Consider the following 15367-nt stretch of genomic DNA (forward strand, 5'->3'; position numbering starts at 1 on the left):
TGAAAGAGGGAAAAATATTGTTGGAGAACAGGAATCAGAAGAAGAATTCCAAGATATGGAGGAACATTCAACCAATCCACCTGGTGGAGCAGACAATAACAACAACAACCCACCCTAGAGGAGAGTTTTGGCCTCCTATACCTTTGCAAATGCTAGACATTGTGGAAGCAGCATTCTCACCCCTAATGTCAATGCAAATAACTTTGAATTGAAGCCACAACTCATTACATTGGTCCAAAACAACTGCTCGTTTGGGGGAGGACCATTGGAGGATCCAAATCAACATCTATCTACCTTCTTAAGGATTTGTGACACTGTCAAGTCCAATGGCGTGAATCCTGAGACCTACAAGCTTCTGCTGTTCCCGTTCTCATTAAGGGACAAGGCCGCACAATGGCTTGAAACTTTTCCTCAAGGAAGCATCACTAGCTGGGATGATTTGGTGACTAAATTTCTAGCCAAATTCTATCCACCTCAAAGAGTCATCAGGCTAAAAACTGAGGTGCAAACATTCACACAATTGGATGCTGAAAATCTGTACGAAGCATGGGAGAGATACAAGGCTCTGCTGAGAAAATGTCCACCAGAAATGTTCACTGAGTGGGACAAGCTACAGAACTTCTATGAAGGACTCACTCTAAAGGCTCAAAAATCACTTGACCACTCAGCTGGAGGATCATTGCAACTGATGAAAACAGCAGAAGAAGCTCAAAATCTTATTGACATGGTGGCCAACAATCAATATTTCTTTGCTCACCAAAGAAATCGCCAACCATCACAAAGGAGAGGAGTAATGGAGCTAGAAGGAGTGGACTCAATCTTGGCTCAAAACAAGATGATGCAGCAGCAAATTCAACAACAATTTGAGCAAATGGCCAAGAGGATTGATAGCCTCCAAGTTGCAGCAGTTAACACAAGCCAACCATCACCCACATGGGGGCAAAATGAAGAAGCTCAAGAAGAACAACAACAAGAGCAAGTACAGTATATGCACAACCAAGGACCAAATGAAGTGTATGGTGATACATACAATCCATCCTGGAAGAACCACCCAAACCTCAGATGGGGAGATAATCACACCCAAAACCAACAACCATGGCAGAGGAACTCAAACCAAAACAACCCAAGAAGCAACCAAAACCACAACCAGCAGCAAAATAACCAGAACCCCTACAGAAAACCTCAAAACAACTACCCCAACCCCAACCAGTACCAATCCAATAACCAACCCACCAACCAAAATGCCTACCATCCACCACCCACATCTCATAACCCACCTCAAGTATCATCTGAATCTCAAAGACTCACTAACTTGGAGACCTTGATGGATAAAATGTTGAAACACCAGGAAATGACAACCAAGAACTATGAAGCCTCCATAAAGAACCTAGAGAGGCAGATGGGGCAAATCTCCAAGCAGATCTCTATTGAGAGACCTTCAAGCTCTTTGCCGAGTGACACAATCCCAAATCCTAAGGAAGAATGCAAGGCAATACAATTAAGGAGTGGGAGAACATTGATGAGCAATAATGACACTACAAAGAAGCAAGCAGAGAGCAGCAAAGGGCCAATAGAAGATGAGGAGCAAACAAAGGCAGATGAAACCAAGGATCAAGTTGTGATGCCAAACAAGAGCATTGAGAAACTAAAAGAGAAGGACAACCAACCACACGGTTCAAAAGAAGTAACTCAGGGACAGCAACAAATAGGAAAGAGCATCACACCTCCACTGCCATATCCCCAGAGGTTCAACCAAGAAACTAAGGACCAACATTTTCATAAGTTCCTTGAGACTTTCAAAAAGCTGGAAATCAATATTCCCTTGGCTGAAGCACTTGAGCAAATGCCTTTGTATGCCAAGTTTTTGAAGGAGCTTATCAACAAGAAGAGAAGTTGGGATGAGAAAGAAACCATACTGCTTACTGAGGAATGCAGAGCCTTGATTCAAAAAGGGATTCCTCCTAAGCTTGAGGACCCAGGGAGCTTTTTGCTACCTTGCACCATTGGGGAATTAACCATCACTAAAGCAATGTGCGATCTAGGAGCAAGTATCAACTTAATACCATCCTCCTTGGTAAAAAAGTTGCATATAGAGGAAGTTAAACCAGTACAGATATCTCTAGAGCTAGTAGATAAGTCAACGGTATACCCCAGGGGTATGATTGAAAACCTTCTGGTCAAGGTGGACAATTTCATATACCCTACAGATTTTGTGGTTCTGGATTCAGATGGGGATGATGGTGATTCTATTATACTGGGAAGGCCATTCTTGGCCACTGCTAGAGCTATCATAGACATAGAGCAAGGAGAACTAACTCTCAGGATGCATGATAAGAGTGTCACTCTGAAAGTATTACCAGAAGCCCAATATAGTAATAGGAGGAGGGACTCTATGGAAATTGATAAGGTGATTCACAACAATATCCCAAGGCAGAAGATTGTGCAGAAGGATGAAAAAGTCCAAGAGGATATTGGAGTATTAGCCACTGAAGAGAGAAATCCCAAGGTAAGTCTACAGCCATAAAAGAAAGATCAACAAAAAAAGGGATGAAACGCAGAAACAAAACAAAAAGGGGTTGGAAGAACAGGAAGATTCCAACAGAGGGGCTTTCCAAAGGTGACAAAGTGCAATTGATATATCAACAACTGGGAGCAAGCCAATAGACTGATGACCATTACACTGTCAGCAACATAATCTCGTTGGAACATGCCGAAATTGAACACCAGAGAACAAAGAGGAAGATCACAGTCAAGGGAGACAAGTTGAGGCACTACAATCCTCAACCACCATAAAAGAAAGCTCCAATGTCAAGCTAGTGACAATAAAAGAGCGCTCCATGGGAGGCAACCCATGATTTAAGATTATTGTCATTTTACATTCAATAAGCTATGATCAACTGAGCATGAATTTTTTTCTTTTCATGGACATACTTAATGAATGCATGCAAAATTTTTTTTTTTTTACATATGTTAAGACTTCTAAAGTTTGGTGTGCCTTCAAGTACACCAAACCAGTGGTACAAACATTTTCATACTATATGCCTAGCATATGACCAAACACTAAGTTTGGTGTTTCTCTTCTCATGAAAATTTAAAAATCATGCATCAATGATCATACATTATCTCTTACTGAGACTTTTCAATTAAAAAGAAATCTTATTCTGTGATGAAGGCATCAATTGTGATTTACTACTAATATCTCACATTTACCCCTTAAGCAAGAGGCAAGTTTGGTGTTCATCAAACTTTGATGCACGGATTTGGGGACACAATTGATCCTTCATGGAAAAAAAAAGAGAGAAAAAGGAAAGTTATGATGAAAACATTTCTTATAAACATTTGACCAAGAATGACATTGGGATTTCAATTTCACTAGTTGGAGGAAGAAACACATATTTTCAACTATATGACCAAACATTAAGTTTGGTGTCCTCCAAGAAAAGTCACGGTTCAAATGGATATAAGGAATGGTGATTCATATAGTGTTAATGAAAAAAAAAGCACCATTACCACGGTTTGATAAAGCTAATGTGTGTTGTCTTGTTGTGATGACTAGGTGGTCAAAGAACACTTTATGAAAGAGACAAGACAAAGGAAAACATAGCATGAGGACAAAATCTCATCACATGCCTCAAAAAGAGAATCTGCCACTCCTTGAAATGATCACGGCAAGGACAATTGAAGAAGCAAGCTTTGTCTTCATTCATCCTTACATGCACACCTTTGATTCACATAGTATCTAATTGCATCCTAGCCATTCATTGTTCATTTAAATAACATACCACCTCCAAGCCATGCATGTAACCAAATCCTTGCACCACAACCATTTAAACTCCATTTCTTTCATCATTTCTCATCATAATAAGCTCAGCCTCAAATTTCTTCTTGCTCCAAATATACATCAAAATATCCAATATTCTTCACACTCCCTTTAACCTCAAGAGTCTCAAATAACCAAGTGATCATGGCCTCTTCCTCAAGAACCAAACGAAGAAGAGGGAAAGATCCCATGGTGGAGGAGAGCACCCCTGAATATGACCGATGGAGATTCAAATCTCGGTACCATCAGATGCAAATTGAATGGATGAATGAGAAGAAGATATATCCAGAAATTCCACTCTTGCTGCCGGATGATGGATGCCAAGAAATGAAGGACAAAATTCGAAAGAGGAGGTGGGAGGAACTCATATCACCAATCACCCGAATCAATGCTAATATCATAAGAGAGTTCTATGCCAATGTCTCAAGGCTTGACATGAGTGAGGCGCCAACATACAAGAGCTATGTGCGGGGAGTAGAAGTAGACTTTAGCTCGGATGCAATCAAGAAAGTCTTGGGACTAAAATCAGTCCGCTTTAGTGAATCGGGATACCACCAAAGGGTAAATGGTGATCCGGATTATGATGGGATTGCTAGAGATATTTGTATGGAGAACTCAGAGTGGGAAGGAGATGACAAGAACAAATACAAGTATTTGAAGAGAGTTAACCTTACCCCGGAAGCAAAGGGATGGTATGAGTTGTTGAAAAGATCAATTCTGGGCACAGTAAACACCTCAGAAGTTAACAGGAATAGAGCTGTTTTGTTGCATTGCATTATTGTGGGAGGAGAGGTAAAAGTTCATGAAATCCTGGCAAAAGACATTCAAAATCTTGCTGAGAAGAACTCGGCCGGGTCTTGGTTATACTATCCAAGTACCATTTGGAGGTTGTGTGCAAAGGCTAAAGTGCCAATGGAAGAGGAGAATCCAATATGGTTAAGCCAAGGCATGCCTATAACCATTGAAAGAATGATGATGGCTCCTGAAGCACATCAAGGCCGAAGACTACATGGAAGAAGGCAAAGAGAAGAACCAATGGAGGGAGAAGAATTACAAGAGGAAGAAGAGCCACAAGAGGAGGAGGAACAGTAGCACATTCCCCTACATAACAATCTGGACATGACTCAAATGCAGGAAGCAATTGGAAGATTATCACAACAGTACATGAGAATTCAAGAAAGGCAAGAGGAATACCATTCACTATACATGAAAAACCAACAAGAACAAGAAGAACGGGAGCTGAGAATGATGAACAAACAAAGTGAATTTGAGTCAAAATTCCTTGTGATGCAAGAAGAGCATGCTTTTCAATCTCATGAATCATTTGGAAAGTTGGAACAAATGCAAGCTGAAAATTTGAGGGCTCTCAAAGAGTTCACAACACTCCAAGATGCAAGATATGAAGTCCAAGCCGACTACAACATAAATAGTCAAATCAAGCTGAACTATATTGGAGAGCATCTGCACAACATAGATCCAGCTTTTCCAACTTTTGATGAATTCTTCAAAAGGAGAAGTGAGATAGAAGTAAGCAATGCAATGAAGCTTGAAGATAGAGTAGAGGAAGCGATGAATAGAGCCGGTTTCTGGCAGGATCAACAGACAACAGACATGGACACAGGGAACACCAGCAACCAGGTGTATGAAAGAAGAAAGAAAAAGCATGACAAATGAAAGGTGGGCTTGCTTCTTCAATTGTCTTTGCCGTGATCATTTCAAGGAGTGACAGATTCTCTTTTTGAGGCATGTGATGAGATTTTGTCCTCATGCTATGTTTTCCTTTGTCTTGTCTCTTTCATAAAGTGTTTTTTGACCACCTAGTCATCACAACAAGACAACACACATTAGCTTTATCAAACCGTGGTAATGGTGCTTTTTTTTCATTAACACTATATGAATCACCATTCCTTATATCCATTTGAACCGTGACTTTTCTTGGAGGACACCAAACTTAATGTTTGGTCATATAGTTGAAAATATGTGTTTCTTCCTCCAACTAGTGAAATTGAAATCCCAATGTCATTCTTGGTCAAATGTTTATAAGAAATGTTTTCATCATAACTTTCCTTTTTCTCTCTATTTTTTTTCCATGAAGGATCAATTGTGTCCCCAAATCCGTGCATCAAAGTTTGATGAACACCAAACTTGCCTCTTGCTTAAGGGGTAAATGTGAGATATTAGTAGTAAATCACAATTGATGCCTTCATCACAGAATAAGATTTCTTTTTAATTGAAAAGTCTCAGTAAGAGATATTGTATGATCATTGATGCATGATTTTTAAATTTTCATGAGAAGAGAAACACCAAACTTAGTGTTTGGTCATATGCTAGGCATATAGTATGAAAATGTTTGTATCACTGGTTTGGTGTACTTGAAGGCACACCAAACTTTAGAAGTCTTAACATATGTAAAAAAAAAAATTTTGCATGCATTCATTAAGTATGTCCATGAAAAGAAAAAAAATTCATGCTCAGTTGATCATAGCTTATTGAATGTAAAATGACAATAATCTTAAATCATGGGTTGCCTCCCATGAAGCGCTCTTTTATTGTCACTAGCATGACATTGGAGCTTTCTTTTATGGTGGTTGAGGATTGTAGTGCCTCAACTTGTCTCCCTTGACTGTGATCTTCCTCTTTGTTCTCTGGTGTTCAATTTCGGCATGTTCCAACGAGATTATGTTGCTGACAGTGTAATAGTCATCAGTCTGTTGGCTTGCTCCCAGTTGTTGATATATCAATTGCACTTTGTCACCTTTGGAAAGCCCCTCTGTTGGAATCTTCCTGTTCTTCCAACCCCTTTTTGTTTTGTTTCTGCGTTTGATCCCTTTTTTTGTTGATCTTTCTTTTATGGCTGTAGACTTACCTTGGGGATTTCTCTCTTCAGTGGCTAATACTCCAATATCCTCTTGGACTTTTTCATCCTTCTGCACAATCTTCTGCCTTGGGATATTGTTGTGAATCACCTTATCAATTTCCATAGAGTCCCTCCTCCTATTACTATACTGGGCTTCTGGTAATACTTTCAGAGTGACACTCTTATCATGCATCCTGAGAGTTAGTTCTCCTTGCTCTATGTCTATGATAGCTCTAGCAGTGGCCAAGAATGGCCTTCCCAATATAATAGAATCACCATCATCCCCATCTGAATCCAGAACCACAAAATCTGTAGGGTATATAAAATTGTCCACCTTGACCAAAAGGTTTTCAATCATACCCCTGGGGTATACCGTTGACTTATCTACTAGCTCTAGAGATATCTGTACTGGTTTAACTTCCTCTATATGCAACTTTTTTACCAAGGAGGATGGTATTAAGTTGATACTTGCTCCTAGATCACACATTGCTTTAGTGATGGTTAATTCCCCAATGGTGCAAGGTAGCAAAAAGCTCCCTGGGTCCTCAAGCTTAGGAGGAAGCCCTTTTTGAATCAAGGCTCTGCATTCCTCAGTAAGCAGTATGGTTTCTTTCTCATCCCAACTTCTCTTCTTGTTGATAAGCTCCTTCAAAAACTTGGCATACAAAGGCATTTGCTCAAGTGCTTCAGCCAAGGGAATATTGATTTCCAGCTTTTTGAAAGTCTCAAGGAACTTATGAAAATGTTGGTCCTTAGTTTCTTTGTTGAACCTCTGGGGATATGGCAGTGGAGGTGTGATGCTCTTTCCTATTTGCTGCTGTCCCTGAGTTACTTATTTTGAACCGTGTGGTTGGTTGTCCTTCTCTTTGAGTTTCTCAATGCTCTTGTTTGGCATCACAACTTGATCCTTGGTTTCATCTGCCTTTGTTTGCTCCTCATCTTCTATTGGCCCTTTGCTGCTCTCTGCTTGCTTCTTTGTAGTGTCATTATTGCTCATCAATGTTCTCCCACTCCTTAATTGTATTGCCTTGCATTCTTCCTTAGGATTTGGGATTGTGTCACTCGGCAGAGAGCTTGAAGGTCTCTCAATAGAGATCTGCTTGGAGATTTGCCCCATCTGCCTCTCTAGGCTCTTTATGGAGGCTTCATGGTTCTTGGTTGTCATTTCCTGGTGTTTCAACATTTTATCCATCAAGGTCTCCAAGTTAGTGAGTCTTTGAGATTCAGGTGATACTTGAGGTGGGTTATGAGATGTGGGTGGTGGATGGTAGGCATTTTGGTTGGTGGGTTGGTTATTGGATTGGTACTGGTTGGGGTTGGGGTAGTTGTTTTGAGGTTTTCTGTAGGGGTTCTGGTTAGTTTGCTGCTGGTTGTGGTTTTGGTTGCTTCTTGGGTTGTTTTGGTTTGAGTTCCTCTGCCATGGTTGTTGGTTTTGGGTGTGATTATCTCCCCATCTGAGGTTTGGGTGGTTCTTCCAGGATGGATTGTATGTATCACCATACACTTCATTTGGTCCTTGGTTGTGCATATACTGTACTTGCTCTTGTTGTTGTTCTTCTTGAGCTTCTTCATTTTGCCCCCATGTGGGTGATGGTTGGCTTGTGTTAACTGCTGCAACTTGGAGGCTATCAATCCTCTTGGCCATTTGCTCAAATTGTTGTTGAATTTGCTGCTGCATCATCTTGTTTTGAGCCAAGATTGAGTCCACTCCTTCTAGCTCCATTACTCCTCTCCTTTGTGATGGTTGGCGATTTCTTTGGTGAGCAAAGAAATATTGATTGTTGGCCACCACGTCAATAAGATTTTGAGCTTCTTCTGCTGTTTTCATCAGTTGCAATGATCCTCCAGCTGAGTGGTCAAGTGATTCTTGAGCCTTTAGAGTGAGTCCTTCATAGAAGTTCTGTAGCTTGTCCCACTCAGTGAATATTTCTGGTGGACATTTCCTCAGCAGAGCCTTGTATCTCTCCCATGCTTCGTACAGATTTTCAGCATCCAATTGTGTGAATGTTTGCACCTCAGTTTTCAGCCTGATGACTCTTTGAGGTGGATAGAATTTGGCTAGAAATTTAGTCACCAAATCATCCCAGCTAGTGATGCTTCCTTGAGGAAAAGTTTCAAGCCATTGTGCGGCCTTGTCCCTTAATGAGAACGGGAACAGCAGAAGCTTGTAGGTCTCAGAATTCATGCCATTGGACTTGACAGTGTCACAAATCCTTAAGAAGGTAGATAGATGTTGATTTGGATCCTCCAATGGTCTTCCCCCAAACGAGCAGTTGTTTTGGACCAATGTAATGAGTTGTGGCTTCAATTCAAAGTTATTTGCATTGACATTAGGGGTGAGAATGCTGCTTCCACAATGTCTAGCATTTGCAAAGGTATAGGAGGCCAAAACTCTCCTCTGGGGTGGGTTGTTGTTGTTATTGTCTGCTCCACCAGGTGGATTGGTTGAATGTTCCTCCATATCTTGGAATTCTTCTTCTGATTCCTCTTCTCCAACAATATTTTCCCTCTTTCATCTCTTCTTAACCTCCGGAGAGTTCTTTCGTCTTGTTCATGAAAGGTGGGTGTGGTTCTTCTTGTACCTGACATACAAGCAGAACATAAGAAACACACAAACCAGTGACACTTCAATCTATTGCTAGAATGAAGTTTTAGTTAGCTTAAGCAAAAATTCAAACAGTTAGTGGGTTAGTCAAAATTAGAGAAAAATAAAGAGAAAGTGCTTGATCTAGATCACCACCTCACTTAATCATTGTCAATCTAATCAATCCCCGGCAACGGCGCCAAAAACTTGATGTAGCGGAAAACGATCCGACACAAAACTCACCGGCAAGTGCACCGGGTCGCATCAAGTAATAATAACTCACGGGAGTGAGGTCGATCCCACAGGGATTGAAGGATTGAGCAATTTTAGTTTAGTGGTTGATTTAGTCAAGCGAATCAAGATTTGGTTGAGTGATTTGTGATTTACAGAATTTAGATTGCATGGAAAGTAAATGGAATGGGTAAATTGCATTGAATTTAAAGAGAACTGAAATTTAAAGTGCTGAATCTTAAAGAACAAGAAATTAAATGGCAGAAACTTAGAACGCAAGAAATGTAAATTGCAGAATCTTAAAGTGCAAGAAATGTAAAGGGCTTGAATTGTAAAGGGAATTGGGAATTGGATTTACAGAAATTAAACAAGGAAAAGTAAATTGCAACAAACAGAGAAGTAGAAGATCACTTGGATTGAATCGGATCTATAAACAGAAATGTAAATGAGATTGAAAAAAACATTAAACAGAGGATGTAAAATTGGAATTCAGATCTCAGGACCCAAGAGACTAGATAACCAAGTCTAGATCTCAATGCCTTCCTAGATCCAACAAGAACAATTGCAAAGGAATTGTAAATTGTAAATTGCAGAGAAAGTAAAAGACAGAAGCAATTAACCAAAAAGGAAATTCAATTATGCAGTAAAATGAAATAGAGAGAGATCAGGATGAGATTGAAACAGAATTCCTTCAATTCTCCAACCCAAGATCCAAGACAAGAAAAGTAAAGAGTGCTGGGCAAGAACAAGGAAGAAGAGAGATCAATTCTCCTCCCAAATTCTCTTCAATTAAAACAACAATGCCAAGAAATGTAAAATGAGCTCTTTACTAAGTGTACTACTTAAAACCGAAAAGAAAGCTCCCCTAAAACTTAAATCCTATGCTATTTATACACTTTCTTCAAATGGTCTTCAAGCCTTCAATTGGGCCTTTGCTCTTGATGGAATTGGGTTGATAGAGGCCTTGGTTGATTGCTCTTGGAGTTTGGAGAAGAACCGAATTGAACCGGGTTTGGAATCATGAAAGCTTGAGTAAAAGTTTGAGTAAAAGTTTGAGGCAAACTTTTACTCAAACTTTTCACATCAGCCACCCTCTTTTGCTGATACCAACGTTTGGGCAAAAGTTTGGGGTCAACTTTTGCTCCAACGTTGGCCTCCCCTTGCACACTCATGGCGCCAACGTTTGCCAAAAAGTTTGAGGCAAACGTTGGCGCAAACTTTTGCTCTCCAGGGTGTTGATTTGTGATGCCAAAAGTTTGCCAAAAAGTTTGAGGCAAACTTTTGCTCAAGCTTTTTGCCCAAAAGTTTGCACAAATGTTTGAGGCAAACTTTTGCTCCAGCTTTTTGCCCAAAAGTTTGCACAAAAGTTTGAGGCAAACTTTTGGTCCAGCTTTTTGCTCCCTGGTTCATTTTCACTTATTCCAAAAGTTTGAGCTAAAGTTTGAGGCAAACTTTTGCTCAAACTTTTTGTCCTCTCTTCCTCCTAGCCATTCCTCCTTGCTTCAACCTTTCTCCAAGCTTTCTTCACCTATCATTAATCAACCACACACATCAAAGGTATGCTCAAAATCATGAGATATTCATTCTTTCATAATATGTGACAATTATAGCATAAAACCTCATGAAATTGCATTAATTCATACATGGTCGATTAAATCAAAGGAAACATGAAAATCTACCCAATTGGCTTGCTTATGGCTCAAGAAAGTGCATAATTCAATTGAAAACAAAAGAAAAAGGCTAGTGAAACTAGGCTAAGATGACTTGTCATCACAACACCAAACTTAAAGCTTGCTTGTCCCCAAGCAAGAAATGATTTATTGAGAAGAAAGAATGAAATGGAAGAGGATGTTCATGCTAGTAGAGTGTTATTGGTAGTTCATGGGGTTTTATGTGGATATATAAACACTCACCTCTTATTGACTCTTAAGCCTAGAAAGTCTCCTTCCAGCTTCAAGTAACATACTGCTATGACCTCTCATTATTTCTTTATCCTTGGCTATTATTTTGTTCATAAGCTTTATTTGAGTGTCATGTGTAGCAAGTTCATTTCCTTTTCTTTATACTTGACACATTATTCACTATAGACACTTGGCTCACATTCCTTCTTAGAACATTGATGCCCAGCACCTCTTTAGGCTACTAAATGCCTTGTAGTTAGGTTGCTCTTGATAGTGGACTTTCAGCTGATGATCCCGGGTTAGTTAACCCAAGTCATCAAGTGTTGATGCACTCCAAAGAGCTTAATAATCCAAGCAGATCCTAATACAAAGACACCACAGGCATATATTCTAAGGTTCAAGCTATTGGTGTCCAGCTTTGTTTCTTTTTGTTTTTCTTTTGTTCTGCCACTCTTTGGCTATTTCTTTTTCTCCCCTTTTTTTTTCTTTCTTTTTGTTTTTCTTTCTAACCAAGGATTTTTATTTGATTGAGATTCATAGACAGTAGGCCACTTTATACTTAGAAGGAGACATCCTAGTTCTTTTATTCACTAAAGTGAGCTATTATACAATCACACACACACACCACCACTTACTTTTATTGTACTCCTATCTAACAGAGAACTATCTCACTTCACATTCAAACATTTCTTTTATTGAATTGAAAATGCAAGGGACAAAGCATGCTTTTTGTTCAGTGAAAGTAAACACACAAGCACACACATAGACTAGCTTACTTATTCTAAGAGTGATTCTACTTGTATTAGATGAACACTTTAACAAAACACAAGTCAAAACATTTTTCAACAGTAAGAGTTAAGTGTAAATACAACCTATTGGTTTTCAGTTCCTTTGTCCTTCCTTCTGTTGTGCCATTTTGAGTTATGATGCATAGTGTCTTCAAATGGTGGTGAATTCCCTGCATAATTCTCAAAAGTTGCTTGCTTCTCAAGCCCTTAGATGACCAGTTAGTATGCATGAATTGATTGTGGCTTGTGGATTCAATTTGGTGTGGGAACACTAAACTTAATTTCTTGCCACTTTTCTGGATACAGCAGGTTAACTCTAGGCAAAATTTTGTGTCCTTGCTAAAGGTTATGAAGTTTAAGACTAAAAAAAAAAAAGCAGTTAAGTGGTTGAATAATCTGTTTGATTGCTTGGAACTAGCAATGTGCAGGAAGTTAAAATGTGCTTTTGAATGAGGTTTTGGTGGAACACCAAACTTGGAATCCTCCATTCTCCCTTGAGTTATTTTTGGTGTGCAACACCAAACTTAGCTCCTTGCAATACATATTAATTATTCAACATTTTTATTGAAAAAAAAACTATGAAAAGAAAACTACCTCAGGTTGGGTTGCTTCCCAACAAGCGCTCTTTTATTGTCACTAGCTTGACATCTTTCAATTCCTTTCAAGAAGGTTGTAGGTTCTGGACTTCTTTTTCCTTATCCCATTGTCCTCCCAAATACAGCTTTGCTCTGTGACCATTTGCTGTGAATTGGATCTTTGTTGCTTCATCTAGCAGTTCAATACTCCCATAAGGAAAAACCTTTGTTACCAAGTATGGACCAGTCCACTATGACTTCAGTTTGCTAGGGAAAATCTTAAGCCTTGAATTATACAGGAGCACTTGCTGTCCTGGCTTGAATTCCTTCTTTGTGATCTTCTTGTCATGCCACCTCTTAGCCCTTTCCTTGTATATCTTAGCACTCTCATAAGCTTCTATCCTGAATTCATCTAACTCATTTAGTTGCAACAACCTTTTTTCTCCTGCAGCTTGGGAATCAAGGTTGAGGAGTTTAGTGGCCCAAAAAGCTCTGTGTTCAAGCTCTACAAGGAGGTGGCAGGATTTGCCATACAATAGCTGGAAGGGTGACTTGCCAATAGGAGTTTTGAAAGCTGTCCTATATGCCCATAATGCATCTTCTAGCTTCCTAGCCCAATCTTTTCTTGTGCTTCCCACTGTTTTCTCTAGGATCTTCTTTAATTCCCTATTTGCTAGTTCAGCCTGGCCATTAGTCTGAGGGTGGTAAGGTGTGGCCACTTTATGGATTACTCCATATTTGTGGAGGAGCTTCTCCATCTGTTTGTTGCAAAAGTGACTACCACCATCACTGACAAGACCCTTGGGCACTCCATATCTTGCGAAAATGTGCTTTTTAAGGAATTGGAGGACAATCTGTGCATCACAGGTGGTCGTGGCTATGGCTTCCACCCACTTTGAGACATACTCCACTGCGACTAAGATATATCTGAAAGAATAGGAAGGGGGAAAGGGTCCCATGAAATCAATTCCCCATAGATCAAATAATTCCAGTTCCAAGATGAAGTTTTGAGGCATCTCATTCCTTCTTGTTAATCCTCCTGCTTTCTGACATTCATTACATTGGTGAACATATTCTCTGGCATCCTTGAAGATAGTTGGCCAATAGAAGCCGCTTTGCAATATCTTTGCAGCTGTTTTCTCTGGGCCAAAGTGTCCACCATAAGCTGAACCATGGCAGTGCCACAGGATATCCCTCATTTCACTCTCAGGGACACACCTTCTAATTACTCCATCAGAACATCTCTTGAACAGGAAGGGTTCATCCCATAAGAATTTCTTTCCCTCATGGATTAACTTCTTCACTTGTTGCTTAGAGAACTCTTGAGGTATCTTCCTTCCCACTTTGTAGTTTGCTATGTCAGCAAACCAAGGTGCTTGCTGGATCTGCAACAGGTGCTCATCTGGGAAGCTTTCATTCACGGGTTGAGAGGTTTTTTGAATTGCTTCATGTGGTAGTCTCGACAAATGATCAGCAACCCGATTTTCAGTTCCCTTCCTGTCTCTTACCTCAATGTCAAACTCTTGTAGGAGCAATATCCACCTGATAAGTCTAGGTTTAGCATCCTGTTTTGACATCAAATACTTAAGTGCAGCATGGTCAGTATAAACCACAACTTTGGATCCTATCAAGTATGATCTAAACTTATTAAATGCATAAACTACAGCTAGCAACTCCTTCTCTGTTGTGGTGTAATTTTTTTGGGCCTCATTCAACACTTTACTTGCATAGTATATGACATGATGTAAGTTTCCCTTCTTTTGCCCAAGTACAGCACCAATTGCAAGGTCACTTGCATCACACATGAGTTCAAAAGGTAACTCCCAATCTGGAGGTGTGATGATTGGTGCTGTTGTGAGTCTATTTTTCAAAGTTTTAAAGGCATGCTGGCAGTTTTCATCAAAGACAAAAGGGTTATCAAGCACTAACAGATTACTCAAAGGTTTGGCTATTTTTGAAAAATCCTTGATAAACCTTCTGTAGAATCCAGCATGCCCCAAGAAACTTCTAACATATTTCACATTAATTGGTGGAGGGAGTTTTTCTATGATTTCAACCTTTGCCTTATCAACCTCTATCCCTTTTCTTGAAACTTTATGGCCGAGAACAATCCCTTCGGGTACCATGAAATGGCATTTCTCCCAGTTCAAAACTAAATTAGTTTCTTGGCACCGTTTCAAAACAAGGGTTAAATGGTTTAGGCAAGCATTGAAATTATCACCAAAAACAGAGAAGTCATCCATGAAGACTTCTAAAAACTTTTCGACCATATCAGAGAAAATGGAGAGCATACACCTTTGAAATGTGGCAGGGGCGTTGCAAAGCCCAAAGGGCATCCTCCGGTATTCAAAGACTCCAAATGGACATGTAAAGGCAGTCTTCTCTTGGTCCTTGGGGTCCACCACAATTTGATTATACCCAGAATATCCGTCCAAAAAGCAATAATAGGCATGGCCGGCCAACCTTTCCAGCATCTGATCAATGAATGGGAGAGGAAAATGGTCCTTCCTGGTGGCATCATTCAATCTTCTATAGTCTATGCACATCCTCCACCCAGTCACTGTTCTAGTAGGGATCAACTCATTCTTCTCATTAGTGATGACCGTCATTC

The sequence above is a fragment of the Arachis hypogaea genome, chromosome 13 (assembly GCF_003086295.3).
Source record: "Arachis hypogaea cultivar Tifrunner chromosome 13, arahy.Tifrunner.gnm2.J5K5, whole genome shotgun sequence".
In the NCBI taxonomy this organism is placed as follows: domain Eukaryota; kingdom Viridiplantae; phylum Streptophyta; class Magnoliopsida; order Fabales; family Fabaceae; genus Arachis; species Arachis hypogaea.